Below are 25,452 nucleotides of genomic sequence, written 5' to 3' on the forward strand. Positions count from 1 at the left end.
AGGATTAAAATCCTGCTCGGTTATTCCAGAGCAATCAAAGATCAAGTTCCTGCTTTGTCACCCTACTTTATTCCCAGCATGGAAGAGCCTGGACCACATAGCTCTATCTGCTTCCTGAGATTGGTTCTATGAGTCCTAAATTCATATCTATAAACTTCCCCCCATTTAATGTTCTAGCATCACCTTCCATCACTCTCACCTCACTCACCCCATGCCCTCTAGACACATGGAAACTACCTCTAGAATTTTCAAAAAGAGAGCCCTGCTGTTTCACATCACTGCCTTTTCAGACTGCTCATTCTGCCACATTTGCCTTTTCTCCCTGCTGAAGTATTTTCTGATCCTTCCTTCTATACTTCTGCCAAGATGACATTGGCCCCTCCATAGTGGTGTTCATTAAATGTTCTATCCAGACCTCATGATTGCAGTGTCTGTTGATATGCTTGTTTTCCTCCATTAGCCTCTCTAGATCAGGGACCACTTCTGGTTCCCAGTTGTAAATGCATTGCCTAAAGTATGGACCAGCATGCTATAAGTGCTTATAAATATTTATAGAAAAAGTGTATAGGTGCATTTGCAGATCCTCCTGGAAGCATCTTCTTTACGAAGTTGGACAGTGGGGAGAAAGCTTGGCCCCCAGATATGTTGAAGGTTCTGCCCTGCATTAGTATTGGAGTAAAAATAGAAAAGGAGACCACACACGTATACACAAAAGAGAAAATCTTAAATGGTTTTTATTATTTCATTAAGTAAAATCATTGAATGTGAAGTTAATGTCTTTTGTTTGTCTGTAAGTGACATTGTATCTAAAACACCCTGAGTGCTCAAGAAATAGTAAAACTAATAAAATCATCTCGACATCAGGTCAACAAACAAAACATTATCAGCATAATTCATTGGCAAGAGATCCACTCTGCTTTGGTTTGAATTATTCCCGTCAATAAAGACAAAAGAGAAAATTTTATGTAAGTGTGGTTCATAAGATGCCTGAGTTCCCTAGACCAACACCAGCTTCCTACTCATTTGCACAGAGGGCTCACTTTCCCAATTTGGAAATTAATTATTGTATAACTGTTTGTCTTAAATTTGTAAGGAATGCAAGAAGAAAGCATAGGTCCATTAGAAACTCGGGCTATATGGCAGAGAAGAGAATGAAATCAGTGGCACGGGGTTTCAATTTTATTATTTTTCAAACTACTGTTTTTGTAAAAATGATACTTGCTCCTTATTCAAAGAAAAAAAAAGTCAGGAAGTGCAGGGAAGTTTGAATAAGAAAGTAAACTAAAAAGATCACCTGAAATTCCACCATCCAAAAATAACCCTTGTATGCATTCTGAGAACATCATTCCAGAACTGAGTCCCATTAAAATCTTGGAGGAATTGCCTGTGGGACAAGAATTTGCAAAGAAACAGGTGAATTAATTTTGGAAGACTCCACTTGAAACAAACAGACTCTAAACATGCCAGTTACAATCCCGGTTTTTTGGGTTCTTCTAACCACATGTATCCAAAAAAGAAACAGAACAGACAAAACTGAAGATTCATCAAGGTCTTACTCAAGGACAGAACATTCAACCAAATTACTCATTCTGCAAATGAATCATTTTCTCACACTTTTCAATCAGGAATTTTAAATGTAATGTTTATTTTGAATCCTCACCCATTCCGACACACCGCTGGAGATGGCCAGTGTGACTACCCCCACGCTGAGCTTCCTCACCTTCCTACCCTCTGCTCTGAGGGTTTATTTATATTTCCACATTCATCAGCTGCAATGGGGGGAGGAGAAAGGAAAAAGGAAAGCCCAAGGGACCCTAACAAACTAATACAAAGTTGCTTGGCATGAACTGGAATTGTCTGAAATAGGTTGTTTCTTACATAAATAGAGGACTATCATAATTTTCCTGTCTACTTGTACCTAAGGTGCAACAATAATACTAATATTTATAAAGTTCCTGTCTTCTAGGGAGCTCAAAGAAAAATATTTATGTAAGTGATCTCAGCAGTTGTCCAGCATTCAAATAAGGAAGCTTGGGGGCGCCTGGGTGGCTCAGTGGGTTGAGCTGCTGCCTTCGGCTCAGGTCATGATCCCAGGTCCTGGGTTCAAGCCCTGCATTGGGTTTTCTGCTCAGCGGGGAGCCTGCTTCCTCCTCTCTCTCTGCCTGCCTCTCTGCCTACTTGTGATTTCTCTCTGTCAAATAAATAAATAGAATCTTAAAAAAAAAAAAAAAATAAGGAAGCTGAAGCATTTTCTCACTGTTCTGTGGATAGGCTTAGTTAGCAGACCAAAGTTGGTCACTGGTTCGAGTTAATATTGAGTCAGTGGCAGAAAAGCCAAAAATAGAACTTTGGTTTCGTCCTTCCTTCCTCCCTTCCCTTCCCTTTCCTTACTTTCCCTTCCCTTCCCTACCCTCATCCTCCCTTCCCCTCTCTTTTCTCCCTCCTTCCTTCCCTCTCTCCTTCCTTCCTTCCTCCCTCCCTCCTTCTGTCTCCCTTCCTTCTTCCTTTCTTCTTTCCTTCCTTCCTTTTTTAATTCCTTCCTTCCTTCCTTCCTCTCTGCCTCCCTCTATCCTGGTTATAAATGCATTGTCTAGAGTATGGACCAGCATGCAGTAGGAGCTTAATAAATATTAGTATAAAATCTTTATTACATCACCTTCAATAAAAAATAATATTTTTTCTGTTTTCTAAGATTCATTTATTTATTTGAGAGTGTGCACAAGCGCATGAGGAAGGGGGCAGAGGGAGATGGAGAGAATCTCAAGCAGGCTCCAGGCCCACGGGGGAGCTGGACTCCAGGCTCCATCTCAGGACTCTGATCATGCCTGAGCTGAAATCAAGAGCTGGACATTTAACTAACTAAGCCACACAGGTGCCCCCCCACCCCTGCCAAATAATAATTTTTAAAGCCACCAGGTCATCACTGGGACACTTTCTTCCAGCAGAGCTGATATTTTTCATATAAGCAAGATGTTTGACCCACTATTAGCCCAACAATCTACTCCTTATTGTAATAATGGGAGAAAGTAATGATGACTGTGGGTGAATGGAGAAGATGAGGCTATAGTGCATTTACTTTTATCATCAGGACGCTGAGATGGGCTCAACGGACTTCTTGAGTTTACTTTGCACTGGAGGGCCGGTTGGCATTGGAAATCATTCTTAGGTTCCTACATATGAAAACAAAAGTAACAGCAGGCAAACCATTTCTCTGTCGCAAAACCTACACTTTGGCATTATCTATAAACTATGTTCTGAAATAAGATTGTCTCAACTAAGAACAGTCTGTGGAAGAAAAAAAGTAATATTCTTTTTTATCACTAATGACCATCTGTTAAAATTTCCCTTTACGGGGAACCATGATGTCTATCAATAACATGGTAGAGAAGGAACTGATTGATACTAGTATTTAGCCTATAATACTGTAAAGCCATACTTAAAAAGTTGTTTGTGTATTGATGAGACCAATAGGCCTGGAATTTTGCCATCCATCAGAATGATCTAGAGCTTATTGAAAATAACCATGTCCTCACATTTTAGGAAACTGCCCTCCTGTGGAGATGAAGCAACATTAGCTGTCAGTGATTGTGGGAGGAGAAACGAGGGGTGATAAAATGCGCTGAGTTAATCCTGGGAATGCCAGTTTTGGAGGGAACCTGGTCAGTATTCTCATCCTGCAGCTGGAGAAGGTAAGTTCTAGAGAGAAGCTAACTGTTCAGAGCTACAATGTTTTAGTAGATACAAACAAGGATGGTTAGGTTTCCTGTACAATGAATAACAATGTTGGGCTCTTTCCCCATCCTTCTCTTAACAGTTAATTCTTTTCGATGTCTCATGCCCAACCTTGGTATTGATTTTACCAAGTTCTAACCTCCGTAAACCTATTTGGAGAAAGAAGAGAGAGAAAGAAGTCAATGTGAACACGGTGCTATTCTCCCGAAGCCTAGGGCCCCCCAGATATTATCCTCCTGGTTATTCAGTAGATTAGATTAAGTACGTACTTGTGATTTTGTGTGCTTATACTTCCATGGCCATTGATTTAAAGGAAAGCCTGGGCAATCAGATGAAATGAGCAACCAGTATCTGTTCAAAACTGAATGCGAAGCTGGCTGCACACTGGGAATGAGATGATTCAGTACCACTTGATTCCAAAATCCCACATGCAGTTTCGGAAAAATTTAAAGCAATCTGTACTCTAATGGGGGAGAAAAAAAACCATAAAGACCAGATATATAAATACAAAAATGTAATTATCCATAAAGTTCATTAAGTCATGACAGTCATTACTAGGCATAATAACTAACAAAAAGAGGTTCCTTTAAATAAAATAGTGAACTAATTAGCAATTATTTTTCCATGTGGAAACTGGCAAATATAAGACCCAGTGTGGGAATGAGTGTTAAATAAGGTTCTGAAGCTTTCTAAGCAATTGCTTTCTAAGCAATACTTAGATAAAGAAGAATGCAGCAGCAGGGCTGGGGCAGGTGTGGGACCCCAGCAAGGAGGCTTCGGGGTACCAGTGTCCCTGGGAGTGTCGAGGCTGTGGTGGGAATGTACAGGATGCATTCAGGCCCTCCTGCACCCACAGCTCTGTCAGAGACAGTGAACAGGCCATGTGAAATGGGCCAACACCCTTCCAGAGAGTGACAGGAACCGAGAAAGGAAATTAAAAAAGGATAATGGGCCAAAGCATGGGAACAGGAGTGTTGGGCAGCACCAGAGGGCACCTCTAAGGAGATGACTTCTGAGCTGAGGTCTGGATGTTGCCTGGGAGATGCTCAAGAAGATCCATAGGAAAGGTGTTCCAGAAGCAACAGCAAGTACAAAGGCCTAGCCTCAAGGGGCTGACTGGAGCCAGAGGTTGAAAACACTGAATTGAGAACCAAGCCCCTCAGGGAAACGGAGCTGGAATCCCAGCCCAGTTCTGTGTGACCCACAGCCCCATGGCCCTCCTACTAGATTGCCTCTCAACATAAAACTTCTGGCCCCTGAGAATTTATCTTCTAGAGGTCAAGAGTTCTTTGGAGAAGGCAGCTGTGAGGCTTTAGTTAAGATCCTGAAGAGCTGGAAAGCACCAAAGTCCAACCACAGAAGACTAGCTAAGTTAATCACAGTCCACTTCACAAGGAATCTCTTGCAGTTGTTGATAATGCTAATTATAAGGATGGAAACATAGGGAAAGGCCCATCAAAATATGTTGAGTAAGAAAAAGCCCCATGCAAAGTAGTCCATATGTCATGATAACAATCATGTCAAAATATGACCATGTGTAGGGTCTGAGAGAAGGTGAAGGTGAACAGACTTGTGTGTTTGATTGAAGGAGCTGCTTTTGTCACGTTCAAATTTATACTTTACAGTTGCTGTTAATTTGTTATTCTAAAGAGTCTCTGTGTCTAAATCTATCCTACCCCACCCACAAAAGCCTAGTTTATGTCCGCCTGGGTCTGTCACCTGCATCACTTACCATCATCATGGAGTTGTCAGGAGGATAATGTGTGATAGCGTCTCATGGCGCCCTGTTCCTTTTCTTCATGGCGCTTGAGGCAGGCCAAGTCATTGACATCCCCTTCTGTCCTTTCCGTGTTCTACCTCCAAGCACCCCACCCCTGGAAATATTGTAATTCTCTTTACCCAGATTTTAGCCTGGTCCTCAAAGACCAAGAACCAAAAGCTTAAAGTCCACAGTTCTTCTTAGCTTTTGAAAAACTAAACTCATTGAAGAGATTATACTTGGGGTGAGGGACGAAAGAAGAGGGCCTGTGAGAAGCTAGGAGGAGGATTCCTTATCAGCCGCATAACAGGAAGGGACTGTGTACCTGCTCTCAGAGAGACTGCAACTCAAAAGGATTAATAAAAATCATTACAGCAATGTAACTAACACAAAGTATTTATTATGAACCAGATCATTTTCTTGGCAAAAAAAAAAAAAAAAATACACATATGTATATGTATATGTATGTGTGTATATATGTATGTATGTAAAAAAAAGGAAGAAAAATGTATTTGTTTCCTATGCTGCAAGCTTTTATTTACTGTCATTTGTAAGTTGAAGCTCTTGTCTTTTTTAAAAAAACATTTTATTTATTTATTTGTCAGAGAGAGAGAGAGAGAGAGCACTAGCAGGAGAAGTGACAGGCAGAGGGAGAAGAAGGCTCCCTGCTGAGCAAGGAACCCAATAAGGGACTCGATTTCAGGACCCCGGGATCATGACCCAAGCCGAATGCAGGCACTTAACCGACTGAGCCACCCACTCCCCTGAAATTCTAATCCTAATCTTTTGGAAATTTCTGCATTTAAAGTCCATATTAGAAGTTAAAGAAATTAAAGATGAATTATCTTTGAAACTAAAGATAACTTAGCCTCACATAAATGCAATTTGGTCTTAAAAGTCATCTTTTACCAGGGCACCTGGGTGGCTCAGTGGGTTAAGCCTCTACCTTCAGCTCAGTTCATGATCTCAGGGCCCTCGGATCAAGCCCCGCACCACACCGGGCTCTCTGCTCAGCAGGGAGCCTGCTTCCCCCCTCTCTCTCTGCCTGCCTCTCTGCCTACTTGTGATCTCTGTCTGCCAAATAAATAAATAAAATCTTAAAAAAAAAAGTCATCTTTTACCTCACTTAATTTTTTAAAAAGCTATACTTTTTAAACTAAATAATCAGATTGAATGTCACTGTTGTAATTGACCAGATAATTACTGTCACCTCACCTATAGCAGAGCTTACCAAAACTGTCTGTCAAAACCCCAGGCCATCAAAAATTTAGCTTTTTTTTTTTTTTTAATTTTATTTATTTATTTGACAGACAGAGATCACAAGTGGACAGAGAGGCAGGCAGAGAGAGAGGAGGAAGCAGGCTCCCTGCGGAGCAGAAAGCCCGATGTGGGGCTCGATCCCAGGACGCTGGGATCATGACCTGAGCCGAAGGCAGAGGCTTTAACCCACTGAGCCACCCAGGCGCCCCAAAAATTTAGCTTTAAGAGTAAAACTATCAGTAATAATGAGAAACAGGAACATGACCAGAAAGTTAATTTCTAAAGAGCCCTATCTTTGGGGAGAATATCACTGTATTCACAATGCCTTCTTCTTTACTTTTTCTCCTTCCATCATGTTTAGGGAAATTAATATTTGGTAAAAATAAATTGCAGCCATGAGCTAGAGACATTTAAAGAATAAAGAGTAACTATTAAGGGGTGGTTATGGACAGAGCCAGGTGTTGTAGCTCTTGGGAGTAAAACCATAATAAGGATAATGATCATCACAATAATAATAATACATTTATTGAGTACTGCAAGTACGTTACATGAACTGTCTCATTTAAGCTTCAGAGTAACTTTTATGAAGTCAATAGTGTTGTCTATTTGGAGGAAATTGAGGAAGAAAATTGCTTTTCAATTTATAAGCAGCAAAGACAACAGGATCTTCTCTCAATTGTGAAGGACAAAATTCCTTTTATTTATTGATTTTTTTTTAACTACCATAAACTGTCATGGATCCTAGAAAATTTTCTATGTCTCTTATCAAACCCACTCTATTGGTAGTATTTTTATTGAATTAAAGTAAAATAAAATTAAAAAAACACAGAAAACCAATTTGCTACAGATGTTTGGATCTTAACACAAATCTCTAAAACTTTATGTGGTTACTGAGTTCCCAGCGGAATGGTTATATGCTGAAATTGATCATACGAAAATGGAACATGAAAATTTAATGGTGAGGAACAAGATGTGAAGGGGAGAAGTATGTTGAAGTTGAAGGAAGTGAGTCATTTTTTTATATTTTATTTCTCTGTCCCCTCCCTATACACACACACTTTAAAGTAATTCAATTATTTTTGCTAGGGGGAATGGAAATGATCAATCCATTTTTCTCCTTTCTCAGATGTTAGGAAAAGGACAACTAGAGGTGTTGAAACTCAAACTTCACACAACATATAATGAGAGTTAATGTCTTTAAAGGAACAACTTAGAAAAAAAAAAAAAAATAACCTGGCTCTCCTTCTCAAGTATATAGCTAGTGCTTAGAATTCACAGCAGCAAAAAAGTTATGGAGAAAATTGCCCTGATCATGCTTTTTTTTTCAAATTGTGGATTTATATTGTGACTCCTAGTGACAGTACTGTGAAGGCATTTTAGATAATTCTGACCGTGACTAAAAGCATTAACCAGTTAACATGTATGAAATATTTTGAAAACTTGTCTTTTAAAAAAACTGACAAGATTTTATTGTTGTTACTTATATTGCAGGTCTGTAAAGTCAGAAAAAAAATCTAAGGAAGTAAAAAATATAATGATTTGGGATATAAGCCAGAGAAATCAAAATATTATTTCTGTATCTCTCATATTGCTGAAAAGCTTTTTTGCTATCATAACCAATGTTTTGAGATGAAAATAATTCTAAAAAATCTTCCCTTGGAGAGTAGGCTTATCTATGTAAAAAATATTTAAGAGGTCTAAGTATTCCAGGAAAGGGAATTGACCTGACCTAGGGAATCACTTTGACCTGCCTGTTACAAAGAAGAAACCACAGGATTGGCCACAGCAGACCATTCCCTGCTCCACTCTTCCTCCCTCTTTGAAAGTGATGCCTTAAATGTCATATCAAAAATATGAACCAGAAATTCCTGGGTCAATTCATTTCCCAAGGAAATAATAAGGAATACCAAGTAAAGAACATTAATTTGAATTCTCTGATTCACTGGGAACAAAAGCGAACACCACATAATAAAAAGCACATTCTTTGAGAGTGGCAAAGTTAGGCAAACTAATAAACCCGATGACAGTAACTTCTTAAAACACACTTGTCGTCAATTCTGAATTACCTAGTGAAGCAAATGACCCCTTTGATATGGAGAAATAACCTGGAAAGTGTTTATCTAAGGGAGTATGAATTCCATATGTTTTTTTGGTGACGGAGAGTAGAAAAAGAACTAGAAAAAGCAGCAGATTGAATCCCACTGAATGAGTCAGAAAAGGGAGAAGGAAGGGACAGGGTCAAGAGGAATACCAGAGTCCTGTCAACATTAGTCACATGGCCTCAGCCTGCACAGTGTCCATCTTCCATATCCCATTTCAAGGTAACTCTCCATCAATTATGGCCTTTGCCCTGATTTGGCTTGTTTGTGGTTTTTCTCAATAAAAATAGAAAGCTGTCCTCCTACGGCCCTGGGCCCTAGTTGGCTCAGTCAGTTAAGCATCTGCCTTAGGCTCAGGTCATGATGGGGGAGGGGGCAGTCCCCAGATCCAGCCCTGCATCAGGCTCCCTGCTCAGTAGGGACTGGGCTTGTCCCTCTCCCTCTGCCCCTCCCCCTCACTCATGTACGTGTGTACATGCTCTCTCTCTCTCAAATGAAAAAATCTTTAAAAAAAGAAAAAAAGAAAGCTCTCCTTCTAAACCCAGGGAGTAGATGCTTGGGATGTTCTAACAGAAAGCAGAAACTTAACTAGATTATCCAAGACAGCTCTGCCCAGCTAACTATCATATTGATAGGAGAAGAAAACGAGTTGGTGCAAAGGGAAGATAGTAGTAGAGCTTATCTAAAAGAAACTTAAGGATTAAAATAAAATTTGAAAGTATATATGAGATACGAGGTCAGATTTATGAGCTGTCTTTGAGGCAGTTTGGCTAGTAGGATGATCTCCATGTACAGGACAGTATTAGATTGGGGAGTACCAGAGCTTTAAAATCAGAATGTCTAAGCAAATTGTGATTTTTATAGAAAGAACAGTTTTGGGTTTTTGTGTTTTTTTTTTTTAAGATTTTGCTTATTTATTTGACAGGGAGGGACACAGCAAGAGAGGGAACATAAGCAGGGGGAGTGGGAGAGGGAGAAGCAGGCTTCCTGCTGGGCAGGAAGCCTGATGTGGGGCTTGATCCCAGGACCCTGAATGCAGACTTAACGACTGAGCCACCCAGGCGCCTCAGAAAGAACTGTTTAAAAAGTAAAAAATATGACTCAAATTGCTAGAAAGAAATGTTCACAGTATACTTTCTATAATGAAGCAGCTAGTTTATTCAGCTTTCTGTAAATAGCTACCAGGATTTAAAAGCTTTTGTATTTTTACCAATGCTTAAAAATTACTAGATCTGCTGATTTTTAAAGATTTTTTTTTTTTTTAATTTATTGACAGGTCACAAGTAGGCAGAGAGGCAGGCAGAGAGAGACAGGAGGAGGCAGGCTCCCTGCTGAGCATAGAGCCCGATGCGGGACTCGATCCCAGGACCCTGAGATCATGACCTGAGCCGAAGGCAGAGGCTTTAACCACTGAGCCACCCAGGTGCCCAGATCTGCTGATTTTTATAGGAACTTCTAAATAAGCAAACATAAAAAGAAAATTCACATGTATTGTGAAGCCAAACCTTTCTAAGAAACCATCATGTTTACACAGCTCTATAAAAAAGAACACTTCCTTAATTCATCAGGATTAATCCCTTGAAATATTTTTTATTTGAAATTTGTGAGCTTTTAAATTTAGACTGCATCCTAGGGTATTATTTTGTTTATTTATTCACAAATATTTTTGAGAACTTCTTTGCCTATAAATCTAGATACTGACAATATCTCAAAAACCAAAAAATCTGTCCCCTCATGGAGCTTTCATTCTAGTGATTTAATGAACTTAGGAAGCATTAGAAGATGAACCAAATTCTAGGTAGTCAAAAACCTGACGTTTTTTTTTTTCTCCCCTTTTGACGTGGTTACGGAACACATTTCTCTGTAATATAAAACCATTTTTGAAGTATGATCACTTTCTTATTTTGAGCTCTATCAAAAGAAAGACCAAAATAACAGCCTCCATTTTCCTAAATAAATAAAGTGTTGAAATGTTTTGCTCCATGTGGTAAGAATTACCAGAACACGGAGGCTAACTAAAACAAAGCAGAAATTTGGGGGAAGAGTATTTATATAAGAGAGAAGTGCATCAGTTCTTAGTGGAGCCAAGACACAAAGTTTAAACCACTGTAAAGAAATAACACATCCAAAATCTAAGGAAACAAAAGGGGATGTGCCGTTTTGAGCAGGGCTGGAGTATAAACTTCACAGAGGTATGAAACGCTAATGCATTTTGTTACGTGATACCCCGAAGCAAAGCTGTCTAAATTATCAAATTAATTTATTAGGAAGTAAATTCAGTCAACCAAGTGAATGTTTGCATCTGACATTTTGAATGATTAGCTTTGTTACATAAATATTGTCATCTCTTCCTGTCTTCTATTTGCTCAGATTGCTTCACACACAATTATTCTTTGGATCCCAGGGTTCCAGCTTCACTTCCGCAGTCTGATTTCTTCTGCATCCGGACCTCACCGACCAGACCCCCTGCCTCCAACACACACACACACACACACACACACATAGTTAAAATGTGTCTCTAATTTCACAATGCATTTCATAACCACACGTTTAAGAATATGTACATATTATGGGATAGCTCTCTGTGCCTAGAAAACACACCTGCACGTACAACATCTTCCTAGTATCTATTTAACACATGTTTGCAAAAGTTAAAACTCAGCTATCCAGGCTACACTTGGAAACAGATTATGGTTTTTAGGAACTCTGTAGAAATGGATTCCTTTCTTCAGAGACACTTTTTTTTTTTTTCCCCTCAGCCAGTTATTGGGAAACTTCTGCATATCCTGTAAAATACTCCCCCACAATCTTAGTCTACTCAGCAAATTCGAATGTTCGGTTTAAAGCAGATTCACATTTTAAGGCATTATTTCACCGCTTGCAAATACAGGTACAGTTTGCTTTGCAGCATAAATAGGAATATACTGGAAGCATTTTCAAGTGGTACATACTCTAAATGTATGGTATTGAATTGAAGAAACCCAGCTTGTGATGGTAGGGACGATGGTGACTCATCATTGTCATTTATGATTCTCTTTCTCACCCAGTCCTTCTTCCTCTTTCTCTCCCTTCCCTCCTTCCTTGTTTTTTTTTTCTCTCTTTCCCTGTCTCTCTCTTCCTTCTCTTTCTACAAGCAGAGTATACCTATCAACAAGGTATGGATTCATTTTTTTAGAAAATAAAGAGCATGGATTTTGGAGTAGGAGACCACTGGATTTGAATCTCAGCCCTGCTACTTGCCAGCTGTGCAACCTTAGGGAAGTTAGTGAACTTCTCTGTGCCTCATTTTTTTCACTTATGAAATGTAGATATTACTAGTTATCTCATAGGACTGAGCTCGTACTTACAAAGTCCTTGAAGACTGGCACTAGGAAGTACTGTGTAAGTACATGTTAAATAAAATAAATAAATAGGCCTAAAGACAAAACTGTTATTGACTCCTAGAAATAATTTCTCTAGAACAAAACCATGGAATATTAATCTAGCCACCCAGTTTTTTTTGTTTACATCCGACACTGCACCTGTTCTTACATGGCAAATATATTCCATTTCAAGAAATTGAAATGGATTCCTTTTGTCCAGTTAACCCACACTTGTAAATAAGAACTCCAGAAGTTATCATTGTTTCCATCCCATTGGTCGTTAATGAAAGGGAGGCTTCCTTCTGAATTAGACTTGAGTGGAGAAGGAGCATGGAGAGGGAGAAAAGTACGGCGGAAGTGACAGAAAGTAAAATACAGGAAAGCTGGAAAAAACATTTAAAACCCCTGTAATTAAAAGCATGCGAAGAGTTCAGTTGACCTCAGCTGACTCCAATAACACGGTTACAAGAGAAGAGGTCTACTCCAGCATGCCGTTAACAGTAAATACAGAGGTGAAGACTTCCAGGAAAAAAAGATCAAAGGGAAAGGGTGAGAAGGCGGAGGGGCCGCACCCAACCTCCCTGGATGAGCTGGGCTTCACATAATTTGTCAGCGGACTAACCAAACCAGCAGCTTGGACCCGAAGTGTGAATTTTCACCAACCTGGAAGAGGAGGCCGCAGGGGGAGTTATGGGCTGTTACAGGGATGGAGGCACACACTGAAATCGGAGACGGACCTTCTTTCTTTTGTCTCTTGAGTGGTGACTGCTTGAGACCCTTGTATGAATAAAGCCCCTCTCAGACTTGCAGACTCTCTCTAAGGCTTTTGACATCACTTGCAAAATATTCGCTTTCCTCTGAGCTGCATGGTGTTGCCCTCTGACCTAATGGAAAGATCTAGTTCCTGAGAGAGTTCTGAAATAGCTATTCATTTATAAGAAAGTTAAAACACAAGTCTGCGGACCTAGGAAATAATTTTGAACTAATCATTAATTCTGGAAATTTAAAATGTGAATGTTTGGGTTATTTGTCATTGCTTCTTAATTCCTAATTTACTAAATCGCTATTCAATATTGACTCAAAAAAAATGGAGTAAAGTGTGTGGCAAGAAAAAAAGTCCAAAAGTATTTTTTACTTATTATCTATACTTTTATCAGGAAAAGGGGAGGGATTTTCTTTGAGATCAGGAGAAATGTAATTTCTCTGTGTGGCAGAGAATGCAGGCTCTGACGATAGCATGTCATGTTGAGATACATAAATCTCCTTACTTATGACCCACCAGCAGTCTTGCCCTGAATGTCCCTTTTTCTGAGTGTGAACTCTTTCCAACGAATTAGTTTAAATTACAAAAACTTTCTGGCACACAGAATGGCATAAAGAATAGTAGAACATAGGATGCCTGGGTGGCTCATTCAGTTAAGTGTCTGCTTTGGGCTCAGGGCGTGATCCCGAGGTCCTGGGATCAATCCCGCATTGGGTTCCTTGCTCAGCTGGCAGTCTGTTTCTCCCTCTGCCTGCTGCCGCCCCTGCTTGTGCTTGTTCTCTCTCTCTATCTCTCTCTGACAAATAAATAAATATCTTAAAAAAAAAAAAAAGAAAAATTGAACACATTTCCAAATAAAGATGGTCAACTGGACACTTGATTTGTCTGGACTCCCTCCTTCCTGAAGCCCACTACCATGAGTTTTCAAAACCCTACATCCACAAAGAGAAAAAAAATGTAAAGGGGGAAAAGAGCAGCAAATTCTGAAAGCCAGAAAGCACCTGGATCAATGGCAAATGACTTAGCAAATCTGAGAAAACTAAAGCCTAATTTGGCAATAGAGAAAGTCCTGATAAAGGTGACTTAAATCCCAGAATCTCAAAACAGCCCAGCCCTGCAGATTCCAGATACCCCTGCAAGTGGAGCTGATGGGTGGGGAAGACAGTGACAGTGTGAAGGATGTTTGGAAATTTAGGAATCTTGAGGCAAGCATTTCCCCTCTCTTCCACTCAACTGTGCCTCTTGACCCCTCTTCTCTTCCAGCCCCACACTGAAGATTTACTCTCTAGAAAGTGTAACAGAGCAGCTCTAAATGCAGAAGGGGGTGAGGGGACTAGGAAGCACTGAGGGCAGGAGTTCTGGAAGGAAAGAGAGAATAAGTGAAGCACGGAATGTCAGATTTCAGTCTTTCTTTCTCTGCTACTTCTAGAACCCTCAGTGCTGACTTACACCCTCTAGGCAGAAGGTTATTCACTGGAGAATCTACTCAGCCTAAAGATATTATTAGGACCCCCTAATAAAATTGCCCAGTCAGACTACCCCACCATGATACCACAGTGTACAAGTCCCACTAGGTTCTAGAACTTTTCCTTAAACTCCCCAGCTTTTGGTATGAGTGAGATGCAAAGGATCACAGGGTATTTGAGGAAATCCTCCACTATTCTAAAATGAAAGAGACTAAAAGAAAAAAAAAATCATCAGAACAATGCAACTTGAGGAATCTGAAACTTCCTGAGAAAACAAAATACAACAAAAATCTATTATTAATATCCTCAGAGAGCTAAGAAAGAATATAGCATCTGTGGAATAATAGCAGGATACCATTAAGAAGGAACAATCAGATAATGAAAGGAGTCTGGGAGATTAAAAATAAAATACCATAAAAGAAAAGCTCAAAAGAAGACTTGGAAGATAATGTTGAAAACAAAAACCTAGAAAAAAAAAAAAAGAAAGAAAGAAAAAAAGAGAGAGAAATGGAAATAAGATGCTAAATAACAACTTCAATACACTAAATCAGCAAAGAAGTTTCTATCTAAATAATAGAAGTTCCAGAGTTAGAAAGCAGAGAAATTTGACTTGAGAGGGGAGGAGAGGAGTTATCAAGTCGGTCAAGAAAATCTCCCAGGAGGCCCTGCACTGGATCAGTTAGTGGAGCATAGGACTCTTGATCTCCAGGTTGAGAGTTCAAAGCCTACATTGGGTATAGAGATTACTTAAAAATAAAATCTTAAGGAAGGAAGGAATGAAGGAAGGAAGGAAAGAAGGAAGGAGGAAGGAAGGGAGGTAGGGAGGGAAAGAAAGAGAGAGAAAAGAAAAATCTCCCAGAACTGTAGATGTGGGTTCACTGGACTAACGATGAAAATAAAACTACACCAGAGAACATCATCATGAAATCACTAAACAGGGGGTGAAAACAATCTGAAAATTGCTAGGGGGAAACATTGCATAAAACAATGAGAGTTGGTGGTGCCTGGGTGGCTCATTCATTTAATGTCTGCCTTGGGCTCAGGTCATGAGCCTGGGATCCTCGAGCCCAGCATCAGTCTCCCTGCTCAGTGGGGAGTCTGTTAGTCCTTCTGCCTTTCTCCCTGCTCATGCTCTCTCTCTCTCTTTTTCTCAAATAAATAAATAAATAAATAAATAAATAAATCTTAAGAAAACAAAAATGTGAGAATCAGATTGGCTCAAATTTTCCAGTAGCTAATTGGAAACCTGAAGTCATCAGAGCAAAGCCAACAAATTTCTTATGGAAGATTATTTGCCACCTAAACATTTAGACCCAGCAAATGAGCAGTTAAGGATAAGGGACCAATAAAGAATCTCCACATTAACAAAACCTCAGAAATTTATCTCCTTTGCATCCTTTCACAGGAATATTCTTTAGGGAAGAAAGCAAGAGATACGATGGTTACAGAGCCATGAATCAGAGTCTCAGACATGGGAGAGCAAAGGGAGAAACCCCCACCCCCCAAGAATTGAGGAAGTGTGATCCAGAGATAACAATTCTGTCCATCATAGACACAAATCGATCCATGTTGTATAGAACAGAAGGCTCCAGAAGAAAGTTCCAAACTCTGAAGTTGACGGGATATCTGATGTGTTAGAGGTATTGAGAAGGAATTTATGCTTCTGGGAGAATTTAAAGATAGATACATGCCAAATACATAGAAAACTAAGCAAACAACACACATAGGGCAAAATTCTAAAATTTTGGCTTGTGCATTTAGAACTGTGATCCATTTGAATTAATTTTTGTGTATGGTGTGAGATAAGGGTCCAGATTCTCTTTTTGCATGTAGATAGTCAATTGTCAATTGAAAGGACAATCCTTTCTCCCCAATTCCCAAGGAATTATCTCTGCACTTTCATTGAATGTCCATTCACCATAAATGTTATACCAATACTACATTGTCTTGGTTACTGTAGTTTTATATTATTCTTTGAAATCAGGAATTCTAAGTTCTCCAACTTTTTTCCTTTTCAAAACTGTTCTAGGTAGTCTGATCTTTTGCATTTTCAAATATATTTTAGGATCAGGTTTTCAGTTTCTGCAATTCTTCTACTAGGTAGAGTTTGGAGAAAATTGTCCTCTTGAGTCTTCCAATCTAAACATGAACAGTCTCTCCACTTACTTAGATCGTCCATATATTTTCTGAGCCAAGTTGTAGTTTTTATCTACTTACCTTGCACTCTTGTGTTAAATTTATTTCTAGGTTTTTAATTCTTTTTGATAAAATAATAAATGGAATTATTTTCAGATTATTGATGGAAGATAGAAATAAAAATGAATTTTGTGTACTGATCTTGTATTCAACCCAGCTGAACTTGTTTATTAATTCTAATGGAATCCCTGGGGCTTTCTGGATTCAAGATCATGTCATCTGGATAAATACAATTTCACTTCTGCCTTTCCAAACTGGATGTCTTTTATTTCTTGCAAGACCCTCCAACACAGTGTTGAATAGAAGTAATGAGACTGGACATCCTGGCCTTGTTCCTTGGTCTTGGGGAAGAAACATTCAGTGTTTCATCCATTAAGTATGATGTCAGCCACAGGTGTTCATAGATGCCCTTTATCCAGTTGAGATAATTTTTGTCTATTTCTAAATCGTTGAGCTATTTTTAGCCAAAGTGGTATTCACTTTGTCAAATGCTTTTTCTGTGCTTATTGAAATGATCATATGCTTTGTCCAGCTTTACGATTGCTTTTTATGGAATTTTTTTGTGTGTCCTCACTCTGACATGCAACATGTAGGAGGTCCCAGTAAAGTTCCAATTTTGATTACTATTAGTTATCCCTAGTTTGTAGTGGTTACTGTTTTATTTCTTCTAAAATCTGACTGATCTTTTTTTTCATGTTTGTTTCATTTTAAACTTTCTTTTACTATTTTAAAAATAGTTACATTTGATTTTTATTTTTATAATCCTATAATCTGAGATCCTGAGTGTTCAGTTCTGTAGTTTATTGGAGTCTCACCCATAAAGCTTTGTTTCTTTGTATGCTTTATAGTTTTATAATGTATGCTCATATCTACTAAGTATATAGTAAATGGGAATCATAGAAGTCATGGTCTGAAAATTTGCTTCTCTAGAGAAGATTTAATAATTGATCCTGCTGGACATGTCAAGGTTACAAACCCAAGACCACTTTTTGCACATTTTCTTTAGTCTGGGGCTCTTGGTGCCTGCAGGAAGTGTACCACTAAACCAGAAGCCACGTGAGGGTCTGACTGTGGCTGTTAATTCTTAGGGAAAATTTTTTTTCCACTGCACTCAGCCCAATAAAAATGGCCCTTCTTGTTTTCCTTGTCAGTGGGCAGATTTTTCTAGTTCCCTTTTTGCTAAGTGTGTCTCACTTTCGGGGGTCCAGCTCTACTGTTAGATTCTTTTTTTTTTTTTTTTTTTAAGATTTTATTTATTTATTTGACAGACAGAGATCACAGGCAGGCAGAGAGGAAGGGAAGCAGGCTCCCTGCTGAGCAGAGAGCCTGATGTGGGGCTCGATCCCAGGACCCTGGGATCATGACCCGAGCCGAAGGCAGAGGCTTTAACCCGCTGAGCCACCCAGGCGCCCCTCTACTGTTAGATTCTTATTCCAAATCTTTATCTTTCTGAATGTAAGCCTTAACAATTAACAACTGCTGTGGTTGATTACGCCTCAGACCCAGGAAGATGGAGACTGGTAGGCAAATCCCTTGGGGGTAACTTAATTTAGCGCTGTTGAGCGCTAACGTTTTTCACTTCTTCTACCTGTTTTTCCTTATTTCTTGAGTGCACACTCCTGTATATGCAGTGGTGGTATATCTAGTTTTTGGGATGGCCTTCTGTGATCTTTCTTTCTGGTATTCACATTCTTGGGTAGTTCCTGCCCACATTGAATCATGGTTGTTAACACCATGTGCTCGTTAGGGTAACGTGGAAATGACAATGTATGTCTTCCAAGGGTAGATGATAAAAACATTGCAGCTGCCATCTTGGCCTCTCTCAGGGATGGCTTGCTCTAGGGGAAACCTGCTTTATGTCATAGGAATATCCAAGCAGCTTGTGGAGAGGCCCCATGGGGATGAACTGAGGCTTCCCACCAACAACGAGCATCAACCTTCCAGCTATGGGAGGGAGCCACCTGGAAGCAGATGCCAGAGACATTGCTCCTCAATTCTTGATTTACAAAAGCTGTAAGAAATAATGAATGCTTACTGTTATGTTCAGCCATTAGTTAATGGCTTACAAAGTACAGAAATGTAGTACAGGTGGCATTTACTGTACCAAATCCAGCCTTTAAAGATGTTTCTAAAGGGAGTGTTCACAATTTTTTAGCCCATTATGTGTACAAGAACAGAAGTATTAGCTATGAAATAAACATGCAGGTGGTCTCCTGTTTCAAGACTTTCTCACTTGCTAATCTCTTTCCTGGTCACCTTATCTAAAATTTCAGAACCTATCCTTCTTGTCCTCTTTCCCTGATATTTCTTTTACTCCTTAACACTTATCATCACTGAACATACTAACAATTTCTTTTTTTTAAATTGCCTATATTCCAACTAGAACATATACTCTATTGAGAGCAAGGATTTTGTTCTGATTCATTTCCTCTGATGCATGATCCAAGAACAGTGCCTGACAAATAAATAGAAAGTGTTCAATAAATATTTATAGAATTAATGAAGGAGTAGAGGAATTTTAGCCCGAACTTCAGTCACATTATCTTGATAAAACCTTCGTCTGTTATAGTCGCCTATTTCCCCAAAGCTTTCATAATCCCTAATACTATCAGCCGTGAAATCTCAGTTCTCCAGATCTGGAGGTTGAGTATGCCAGAGTCTTCCTCCCTTTCAATTCTTTTCCTCTTCATGTCCATAGCACTCATCTCACTCTTAATCACTGAAATCATTGAAATCACTGAAAAGTCCCTGAGTTTCACATTTTTCTAGAGAGGGTTTGCTTTGACCCCAATTTGAGATCTCTTATCTACTTAATACCTCCATATTGAAACTAACCCTTTTCAGATCTCTAAAATGGGAAAGGGGTGTAAATTTCACAACTTTATCCATTCATCTGCCTTCAGCATTTCCTCCAACCTCACTTAACTTTTTAACTTAGACATTGTGAACCCCATTCCTCATAATATTAAACTTGAAAACCCAGACTCCTACACCAAGTAACATTAGAAAACCCCAGTAAGAAAACTGAATGCAAAGTCTTTTAAGAATTTTATTCCTCCTTGCATACTTAGCCAAAATGGCCTTTTTATGTTAGTTTAAATGCCACAAAAAGATGATTTTCATTTGGATATTCTTCTCTTAAAAAGGAAAAGTTGTGTTTGTTATTGTAAGTTTTAAAGTGGAGAAGAATGCTAGAGTCTAAATAATGAGAAAGTGACCCAGTTGGACTTATTCCTTGCTTCCCTCTTACAGATTTTGTTGCCCAGCACACTGATCAAAGCATACTCATCTATTGTATTAAAAAGAAAACAAAGAAACAGTTGGTTTTTTAACTGAAGCAATATTGTCCTGAGAAACGTTACTAGGAAATATTTTCTTGACTAGAGTATGAAAGAGAAGATTATTTCTGTCTTTGGAACATATGGATGTTTTTTTTTTTTTAAAGATTTTTTATATTTATTTATTTGACAGAGCGAGAGATCACAAGTAGAGAGGCAGGCAGAGAGAGAGAGAGAGAGAGAGGGAAGCAGGCTCCCTGCTGAGCAGAGAGCCCGATGTGGGACTCGATCCCAGGACCCTGGGATCATGACCTGAGCTGAAGGCAGCGGCTTAACCCACTGGGCCACCCAGGCGCCCAACATATGGATGTTTTAAATATCATTTAAAACTGTCATTTGGCTAAGTCAAAATCTCCACATGGCCAATGAACCAAACCAATTATACTAGAAAATGTTTGTTGGGTTTAGATTAATTTAGCTGAAAGAGTGGTGGAGTGATACAACAGAGAATCAAAAATCACTTGGAATCAATAGTCTACCAAAACAGAATAAATTTTTATTCTCAAAGTTTTTTTTTAATGATAAGATAAAAACTTGAAAAAAGGAACTATAGATCCATTTCCCATATGTTCTAATGATGAGGATTACTGTTACTGTCAATTTAAATGGAACAGTTAATACATGTTTGCAATTCATCATTTCATATAAAACATCTCCAATTCTCCTTTCTTTGAGATAGTCATATATTATTTTACTGAGACCAACTTGCCCCTTGTGACCAGTTTAGACTGTTTGCAACCCTCTAGAGAGAAGCGTTTTCGGGTATACCCAGGAACAAATGGAAGCAAGTATGTGAACACGCATGGAGGGAGGGAGAATAGATTGGCACACCTTTTGTTTGTCATACTACCTGCAGCTCTGAGACCAAGCTGTCAGGCTTGTGTCTTTTCAGGACATGGGACACCTTTCACTGAGTTCATGTGAAACTTAAATGTATGTAATTTTCCTGGAAAAAAGTCCCTCTGTGCACCTGTGCCACATATGGTATTCTACTAGGTACTCTGAGCTAAATTAATTTTATATGAACTAATACAAGAATCTGTATACAGATATTAGAGCAATCAGCGGTGCTTTTTGGATAACACAGTCAACAGCCACGGAGAAGACAAAGAGACTCAAGTCTCAGGATTGAGGAAGGAAAGACTGTGTTCACCTTCAGAGAATTCTTAATTTTGAATGAGGAAGATGAACTTGCATTGATTCTCTATTTATACATTATATATATATATGTAATATATGTATGTAATAAAATAAACTATAAAATATAGAAAAATGTAATATACCATAAAAATACATATAATATAGAAGTAAAGATAGCAAGTTGTTAAAGGGACAGAGTATTGCAATTGAAGAGGAGAAAGGTTGTAAGACAAGACCACACGTATAGTAGGATAGCAAGTGCTTAACATCAAGACATCCTAGGTCTTTTTAGGTCTTCAGGCCCCTTGGCTTCCACCAAGCTTAAGCCTGAGAGAGCTCCAGATGTTTGTTCTCAGGGCATTTTCTGAAATACAAGAGAAAGAAGTTTATTTTCTGACCCATGGGGTAGTATGACCCCGGCTCATATCTGCATCTAACAGGACACAGTTACTCCTGGTTCCGTCCCCCTCTTCTAAATTGAAAGTCGTGGAACATGAGTGTTTGAGACCCTTCATTGACCAACTCACTCAGATGCTCTCTCCAAACTGAAAAGATAAAATATGCATCAACTGACTACCTACTCATGACTCAATAAATTTTTTTTTGAAGATTCAGGAAAAGAATAAAGGGTGAAGGGTATAAATATAAACATGAAACTCAGTCCATCACCGAACAACCTCAACCTGTTTTGAAGTTTTAAAGGTCCAAGTTCAGACTGGTAAAACATCGGTATCATAATGTAGCTCTGTTCTGCACAAGATTTAATACCGTGTTCTATATTAGAAAGTCAATTGGTTAACTGAGTAAAATATTTTTGTGTGTTTCTTTCTCTGTATCTTCTGGATATAAATTCACCATCATCTTTTTCTCCATCCCTAACTTGTTTCCTAATGATGAACCTCCCAGCTGCCCTGCCTTTTGCTAGCCTTCCAAGTCATTTGTAAGTGGGGAAATGTTTTGAAGTCAAGTATAATGTAGAAGAATTGTGATCATTGCCTGCTCTGGAAACATGGCTTCATTTAGAGTGTTTATAGTTATTAAACTCTAGAAAAAATATAATTGAAGGGAGGTAATGTGAACACAGAATAAATTTTTCTTGTTTATAAATTGCTTTAAGTTCACTAAAAACAACCTATGGTGAATTTTCTCAAGTGTAAACAGTGTTGATTTTCAAATGTCAAAAGTTGCTCATTCAATCATGCTCTTTCTTCAAATGGAACCAAAGGGTGTAGTGGTAATCATCACTGTGCAAGATTATCTTAAACAGAATATGAGGCTACAAACAGAAAATGTCTTATTATTTTTATTCTCTTTAAAGGTTAACCACTAAAAGTTTAGAAAGCAAATTTGATATTTTCTAATATTTTATCCTTTGTGCTTTTATTCTAGATATTTGATATCTCTGTTATTTATTGGTTTAGCATGTGCTTTTCAATATTTAGGCAGGTTATTTCCTGGACTAGTCAGTTAAATTGATTTTTTTTTTTTTTTTCTGTGAAAGCTCTTCTTTATTTGAAACCAAAATATGTATTAATTCTGTGTCAGGCTCCTTCCACCCTTCTTGCATAAGCTTGATTCTTTAAACATAGATATACTGAAGGGCTACAATACCACACAAATATTCTCAAAACTATAAACTGGTTAAAACAAGTTTTCTGATATTCAATACCAAGGTTATAAATGCATCTCTATAAGCATGGCCAAAGGTATCCATAGTCACATACCTCTACAGGAGTCAAAAAGCATCCCTGGAAGGGATTCAAAGGAAGGTGGGCCAACAGGACTGAGATCAACAGGTAGGTCTTTGGATTGAAAGGAGAGTTACTCTACTCCTGGAAGCTTTCCATTGAACCCATAATCTACTTAATTCCTGGGAAAACTCTATTGATGCTGAGAAGAGAATGATCCTTCTCTGCAGAACTTATTGCTGAACTTGGCTGAATTCATGTTCCACAGAAGAAATTCCTGCTTTAAGGTTTTGGAGTCAAGTTCTTCATTCAAGTCAAAGTGTTTGATTTTTTTTTTAAGCTGTCAGTTATTTTTGAAATTATTATCATTATTATTATTATTTGAGAGGTGATGGATTTATGCACCCCATGAAGATTCAAACACAACCAAGTACCAACAAACAAGGAGGACCTCATAAAATGACACATGCCCACACTTCAACATTCACAAAAGGTGTAGCAGGGAGGGGCACCTTGCCGGCTCAGTTGGTAGGACATGCAACTCTCGATCTTGGGGTCATGAGTTTGAGCCCCATGTTAGGTATTGAGTATACTTAAAAAAAAAATGTGTAGTGGGGGAATGCTCAGGACAGAATTTAGGGCAAATCACCTCTCTTCCTAGGGCAGGGGAAGATCAGAAGTTGCATATTCTGAGGCACTGCGACCACAAGGGACCCCCAGGAATATATGCAGGGAGGGGGATCTCAATGCATCCACTTGTTATCAAGTGAAGTGCTTTTCTAAATATATGAATAGATAAAGATAAGAGAATCTCATCTTTAATTAGTCCCTGACTTCTTTGGGTCAGGGCTACCTTTTGGAGAAGTGGACCAAAGACTACACTTGGTTTTAGAAGTGGTACACATTAGCACATGCCTGCTGATGAATATGGATTTCCTTGCCCACGTATATAGTGTTATCTTGTTTTTTCATGTTTTTATTTTTATTTTCTGAGAATGTGGAAGACACAATGTAGACAGTCAAAATGAAGGTTTTTCTTTTTTTTTTTTTTATAGAAAAGATCATTGACTATATATATATATATATATTTTTTTTTTTTGCTTTTTTGGTTTTGGTTTTTTATTGTTTGTTTTTTTTGTTTTGTTTTGTTTTTTTTTTTTTAGGGAGACATTAAAAGCAAGGCAAATTTGGAATTTGTAAAGCATTATTGGCATTCTCTTGTAAATAAATGCTATTATTGGTTGGGTGATTCAGTAGAGAATCAGGAGATTTTCTTTTTGAGAGTTATATGATTCTTCCTAACATTTTTGGGTAATGCTAAATAATTTTTAAAAGATAACTTTAATGTTAATTAATTTATTTGTCTGGTGTTTTTTGCTTTTATGGAGGGAGAAAGTGGCTGCTTTCTGCTCAGGTCATGATCTCTGCACATACCTCATGCCGCATCTCATGCTTGGTACACATACTGATTTCTAGAGTCCTTCCAAGAGTTGCCCTTATAGAAACAGAAAGGTTTTCCACCTGGAAAATATGAGAAAAGAGGTAACAGAGAAATCACAGAGCTGAGGAAGTTTAATATAGGCATTGACGCATCTTAATGCCAAGGTGAGTCTTATAGGAAAACGAAGGTACACTCGGGCCCATTCAAGATTATTAAAACTAGAATGACCATTGAAGAGAAAGGAGATTGTTTGGGAGGAAGATTGCAAGAATAAAACAAACAAACAAAAAAAGGTTTTGAAAGAAGAAGATGTGGACCACAGGAGAGGCCAGAGTTCCCAGGGAGGATGGAAATCTCAGTGAAACTGATTTTTGTGACACACAGTAGTAATTACTAGGATGGGCAACATTTCTGATAATTATGAAGGCGTGGTAGCAGAACAGCACGGAGATTGAGAACACGGAACTCTAAGTCAGACAGCCTGGGTTCGAAACTTCTCCATATGTTAGTTAGCTGTGTGACCACGAATAAGCTACATTCTTTCACCTCGGTTTTCTATCTGTAAATAATGATGGTGATAAAACCTGCTTCCCAGGTCAAGAGACTTGTGGGAAGCTGTGAAGATAAAATAAGGTTCTAAGAACATCAGCAGTTTGTAGCACAACATGAGGCCACACTCTGTATTTAGCCATTCAAGAGGCTGTGTATCATCATGACAATTATTAATAATTGCCCATAAATAGTGCAGGACCATGAACTATAACCAAGCAGAACTTAAATGTAAAAGCCTAGAATGAGAGAGGGTTAATTTCTTTATCTTCTCCAAAATCCTGAACATTCAGTAAAATATGATGTCACATGATAGTATCCATCTAACAAGGACCTTGGAAAATGAGGTGAGACCATGTTCAGATTTTGAAGAAAAGAAAATGAGAGAAAAGCTGGAGAGAGGACCCAATATAAACCAATAAGCAGTTGATTTCAGAAGAGGATCCAAAGGTCATAGACACCCACCATATTAACATCCTCCTCAGGAATGGCTAAAGCACCTGGAGAAAATGCCAGATCCCAAAACTACTTAGGATGGGGACTGGAGCTATCTTATTTGATTATTCATGTAAAAGGTGACCAGTAGCCTGGAAAACTTACAAAGATTTGAGTTACATACTTATAGATGTGGAGTATCTATCTACATAAGAAAAATCCTG

This window comes from Enhydra lutris, unplaced genomic scaffold (assembly GCF_002288905.1).
Source record: "Enhydra lutris kenyoni isolate GAN:26980312 unplaced genomic scaffold, ASM228890v2 scaffoldscaffold17, whole genome shotgun sequence".
In the NCBI taxonomy this organism is placed as follows: Eukaryota; Metazoa; Chordata; class Mammalia; order Carnivora; family Mustelidae; genus Enhydra; species Enhydra lutris.